The 6,418-nt window shown below is 42.0% G+C and overlaps 1 pseudogene; it reads right to left on the minus strand.

Moving 5' to 3' along the window:
- Positions 1-6,418, minus strand: part of LOC112068618 (AP-4 complex accessory subunit RUSC2-like) — a 67,554-nt pseudogene that overhangs the window by 41,213 nt on the left and 19,923 nt on the right.

Here is a 6,418-nt window from a genome sequence, read left to right on the forward strand (position 1 = left end):
TCCTCTCTCTCGTTCTCCTTCCACTTTTTCTCTTCCGTCCTCCTTCACTTTTTTCTCTCGCTCCTTCCACTTCCGTTCCTTCATTTTTCTCTCTGTCCTCCTTCCACTTTCGCTCCTTCCTTTTTTCTCTCTCGTCCTCTTACACTTTTTTTCTCTTCTCTCCTCCTTTTTCTCGTCTCTCATTCTTCTCTCTCTCTCTCTCTCTCCTCTCTCTCTCTCTCTCTCTCGTCTCTCTTCTCGACTCTCCTCGCTCCTTCCCATCCCCCCGCATCATCTCTCCCTCTTCTCTCTTCTTTTCTCGCGTTCCGCTCTCATGCTAGGGCATCGGCCTGTTTCACTGCTGCGTATCACTTCTGGTTTTTCCTCTCTGCATTCCTCTCTTCTCTCCTCCTCTCTTCTCATCCTCTCTCTTGCTCTTGGGCATCTCTTCTCTTTTCTGTAACCCCTCTCTCTTCTCAGAGCTCCTCTTGTCTTGTCGCTTTCTTGCCACTTTTCTCTCTCCCTTCTCTGTACCGATATCTCTCTCTCTCTCATCCTCATCTCTTCTCATCGCTCTTCCTGAACTCTTCTCCTCTCTGCCTTCACCTCTCTCTCTTCTCTCTTCTCGGACCTGCTTCTCTCTCTCTTTTTTGTTTCCTCAGTCTTCTCAAATCTCTCTCTCGTTTTCTCTGCTCTTTTCACTCTCCCTCTCGTTCATCTCTCTCTTTCTCATCTCGTCTCTCCTACGGTCCCTCCTCTCTTATTCATGGATTAATAAATCTATTTCCACCGCTAGCGTTCTTTGCCAGCTACCTCTCCTGTAGGCATCATACGGAGGAAAGGGCGATACCGTCAGTTTGAAAACTGATGGCATTGTTATCGCCATTTCAACCCACTCTCTGTATCAAGAGAGGCTGCTTAATGATGTCCACAGCATACATAGCAACACAACTTTCTGAAGACTACACAAACATTGCAGTGACCGATGCCAGTTGAATGTAGTATGTTATGATATTAATAACTTGATGGGCATTTGAAATGATTTAACAATTTCTAATAATGATCATATTTTTTTTTTTTTTTCTGCTATCCGTAGTTGATACACTGTGGTTTTAAATACATATGTTTTATGTTCTGATATATTGCCCATTATTCTTAATAAATATTGGCTACTTTCTTGAAGTATACATATGCAAAACATAATATCCACACAATTCGCTGTAACGAGCACTGATCAACACATGGAGCAGCTGACTGAAACACATGAGCAGCTGACTGACACATGAGAGCGCTGACTGTAACACATGGATGCAAGCTGACTAGTAACACATGGATCAGCTGACTAAACACATGAGCAGCTACCTGAACAACATGGAGCAGCTGACTGTACACATGGAGCAGCTGACGAACACATGGAACGACTTACACAGGAGCAGCTGACTGAACACATGGAGCAGCGACTGAACATGACGTACTACACATGGAGCAGCTGACTAAACACATGGAGCAGCTGACTGAACACATGGAGCAGCTGACTTACACATGGAGCAGCTGACTAACACATGGAGAGCACTGACACATGGAGAGCAGCTGACGAACAGAGGCTGACTGTACACATGGAGCAGCTGACTGAACACATGGAGCAGCTGACTGAACACATGGAGCAGCTGACTGTACACATGGAGCAGCTGACTAACACATGGGAGCTGACTGTACACATGAGCAGCTGACTGAACACATGGAGCAGCTGACTGAACACATGGAGCAGCTGACTGACACATGGAGCAGACTGATACACATGAGCAGCTGACTGAACACATGGAGCAGCTGACTGTACACAGGAGAGCTGACGACACTGAGCAGCTGACTGGACACATGACAGCTGACTGTACACATGGAGAGCTGACTGAACACATGGAGCAGCTGACAGTAACACATGAGCAGCTGACTGTACACATGGAGCAGCTGACTAACACATGGAGCAGCTGACTGTACACATGGAGCAGCTGACTGTACACATGGAGCAGCTGGACAGTACATGAGCAGCTGACTAACACATGAGCAGCTGACTGTAACACATGGAGCAGCTGACTGTACACATGTAGCACGACTGAACACATGGAGCAGCTGACTACACATGGAGCAGCTGACTGAAACACATGGAGCAGCTGACTGTACACATGAGCAGCTGACTAACACATGGAGCAGCGGACTGTACACATGGAGCAGCTGAACTGTACACACGGAGAGCTGACTAACACATGGAGCAGCTGACTGAACACACGAGAGCTGACTGTACACATGAAGTGACAACACAGGAGCAGCTGACTGTACACATGGAGCAGCTGACTGTACACATGAGGAGCTGACTGAACACATGGAGCAGCTGACTGAACACACGGAGCAGCTTACTGTACACACGGAGCAGCTGACTGTACACCATGAGCAGCTGACTGAAACACATGGAGCAGCGACTAACACAGAACACATGGAGCAGCTGACTGTACACATGGAGCAGCTGACTGAACACATGGAGCAGCTGACTGAACACATGGAGCAGCTGATAGTAGCTCCGCTTTGATTGACCGACAATAAAAACAAGCTACACGCATGAAACGTGTGTGTAGGCTACCGGTGGGTATTTTTTATCGGGTGCACTCGAAAAACTGTCATAAAACTTTTGTATTATAAATAAATAAAAATATGTTATGGTCTATCCTAGTAGGCGAAGTAGGAGTAACCACATTTCCATCCACAGTTTTTATGCAAGTAAAGTCATATTGTATGAAAAAAATAATCATGACAGCATTGATGGAAACAGGAAGTTTCGGTACAATTTTATAAATGCTGACAGATTATTTAAATTGGTTTGTTCAACATGGTGGGATGTATTTGTGTTGGTAAAATGTATTATGCGTTGGAAACGCCTTTATGTGCAAATATTGATATAATAACCATCATATCGAAGTAAACTTGGAGTCACGTGATGATATGGTGTGTAGTCCGCCCAATACGACTCGGGAAAGCATGCAGATTATTAGGCTACAGATGAAATAAGTGATGATGAACTTCACAGGGTGTGGATGAGCTTGATGCTCCTTTACAATAAATATCGAGGGTCTTATTCTGGTGACATGATGATCGATGCTTGATTGCCGTTTGACCCCCCAAAAATATTCTCGCTCTTATCCATAATAATCTCATCATGTAGACTAGCTACCCGCAGAGTTTACCCACACTGTATCTGCCAGCTGTTGGCTAGAACGCAGGTGCCAAGACCAGGGTCGGCACACTTGCTATTTATCACAACAGTTTGTGACAAAACTATCGGTAGAGATGACAATGCGATGGAAAAACATAGAACATTAGATAACAAAAAAATTTGATAGTTGAAAATTTAAACGTAAAGGTACATTTTGTGTGCACTATGTCATCACGCACAGATTTTTATTACGCAACAAGTCTGCTTGGTGGAAACACTACGGGTGTATATTTTGTTTATGCGGATTTTAAAATATTTGCAAAATCTGTCGCCATGGAAACCTAGCTAGGGTCACAGATCATTTAATTACATTTTAGTCAAAGCCTTTTCATTGTTAAAATTTATATTATTTGAGCTCTTTTTAAATGATTAGCTATCATATATTCCAATAGTCTCTTACTTATACAGCATTAGAGAAAATGGTGAAGGCCTATAGTGGAGTGGATACTTGCTGTGTAACAAATGCTATTGTGTTCTATCTTCCTTCTCCTCTTCCTCATCTCTCCATTCACCTCTCTTCAGTCCTCCCTCCTTTCCCCCTTCTACTGTCGATCCACATCTACTGTTTCCCTCCTCTCCCCTCCTCCCCCTTATCATTTTTACAATCCCTTCAACCCACACCTGCGCCCAACGATACCGAATCCTATCCCCTGTCCTCAATCTGKTTCTAACCTGTTCCTGTGTCACAGTGGTTTGTACATTACAGGCTGTCACCATGTTTTACTGTGAGAAAGCACTTGGACATCAGGGTTGGCCTCTCTAGAGTGACTGGAATGTGTGTTTCTCCCTCTCTCTTCCTCCTCTTTGTATCTCTCGCTCTAAGAACCCTGTGTTGGTTCTAGTAACTATGGTGATTGACGTGTWGCCAGGCTAGCGCAGTGCAGCTCGGCTTAGCTTGGTTTGGCTCAGTGGAATTAAAAAGGGGATCTCTCTCACTGGAACGACGCCACTAGTATACTCCCTCCCACAGTCTGACTGTCCTACTAYAACATTCCATTCAGAGTCCTCTGACACAATGTTCCACAGAGGAATTCATAGGAATTCCAAACACTGTTTGTTTACTGTATTTCTATGGGCTGAATAGAACGATCAGGGTGTTTTTATAGGCAGACACACAGTGAGCCTGCTGCCACTGTTCATACAGTATATATATATATACAGTATATATATATATATATATCATCACCTGGTGTCACATACCCATCTATTTCATCCTTCACATGCCTTGGTCATATTTAGCCATTATTATTTGTTAATTGAAAATGAGAAAACATACAGAGCCAAACGCATTGATACAAAACTATCCAAACTAGAGATAAAATGCCTCAATAACATAGAACTGTAACACATCAATATCATAGAACTGTAACACATCAATATCATATACAACAATATAACCTTATACACTATAACCTTATAACAGTATACACTATAACCTATAACCATATAACCTTATAACCTATAACAGTATAACCATAAAACAGTATAGCCTTATAACACTATAACAGTATACCTTATAACCCTATACATTATAACCCTAAATTAACCCTATGAATTATTAACCCTAACACAGTATAACACTATAACCTTATAAACTATAACGTATAACCTTATAACACTATAACAGTATAACAGTAATATAACTATAACACTATAACAGTATAACCTTATAACACTATAACAGTATAAACCCTATAACCCCTATGACATTATAACCCTATAACAGTATAACACTATAACCTTATAAACACTATAACAGTATAACCTTATAACACTATAACAGTATAACCCTATAACCCTATGACATTATAACCGCTATAACAGTATAATCACTATAACCTTATAACACTTATAACCTCATAACACTGTAACAGTATAACCTTATGACCTTATAACACTATAAACACTATAAACTTATAACACTATACCCTTAATGAAACTATAACCTTATAACACTATAACAGTATAACACTATAACCTTATAACACTATAACAGTATATACCTATAACCTATAACACTAAAACGTTTAACCCCATAAACTAATAACCCTATAACCTTAATAACTATATAAACTTATAACACTATAACATATAACCCTATAACCTTATAACACTATAACCCTATTAACAGTAATAACCTATAACACATAAATATAACACTATTACCTTACATACTAAACCCTAATAACCTTATAACATATAACCCTAATACAACTATAACACTATAACACTATAACCTTATAACCTATAACATAACACCATAACACTATAACCCTATAAACCCATAACACTATAACCCTATAACCGTATAACCCTAAAATGTATTTCCATTCAAAATCCTATTTTTCCCTAACCCTAACCAACCCCAAACCTAAACCTACCTGCTAACCTTAACCCACAACCTAACCACTAACCCCTTATCCTAATTCTAACCCTAACCCTAATTGTAGCCCTAACCCTAAACCTAACCGCTAAGTTTAAAAATAGCCTTTGTCCTCATGGGGATTGTGGGAAATTGTCTTTGTTTTAGCATCTTTGTGGGCAGTATAGACAAACCAACCCCCCCCCCCCACCAACACACACACACAGTAAATTGGTCGCGTTCCAACGCTGACTAGATTTCAGTTTTACTGCACACAGTAACCACTGGTTGCATGACAGTCATGATTGCGAAATCGACATCAGATTGCTATGTTCTATGACGTGGTTAGCTGATTTATAATCAACACCTATCCAGGAAGTGTGAGATCTGCCAGGCGACTGCATTGTAGTCAGTTTGGAACGCAATCATAGTCATGTATATCATTATAGCGCTTAACATATAATATTATTATTATTATAACCAGCGTTCTTACCTTCGGCCTTGGAGCGTGTCTCTCTGGCGCCACCACCAGGTGAGTGGCGGTCACACTGCCCTGGCTGTAGCAGCGCTGGAAGGGCAAACTGTGGCTGTGGCTCGGACCTGACCCAGGCCCTCCAGGATGGGTGAGAAGTCGCCGAGGAGTGGGCCGAGTGGGTGGAGGAGAAGGGATCTGTACATCCCGCCATCCTGAGAGAAGGAGAGCTTCCTCCATTTTTTCCTCTTGCTCTTAGCGATCTCTGCAAAGGAAGTGACCCGCGGCAGAGGGGACGGCGCAGGGGGGCGGTGCCCTCACTGAGACGGACAGGGCAGCTCAA

The sequence above is a fragment of the Salvelinus sp. IW2-2015 genome, unplaced genomic scaffold, assembly GCF_002910315.2.
Source record: "Salvelinus sp. IW2-2015 unplaced genomic scaffold, ASM291031v2 Un_scaffold609, whole genome shotgun sequence".
NCBI classification, from domain to species: Eukaryota; Metazoa; Chordata; class Actinopteri; order Salmoniformes; family Salmonidae; genus Salvelinus; species Salvelinus sp. IW2-2015.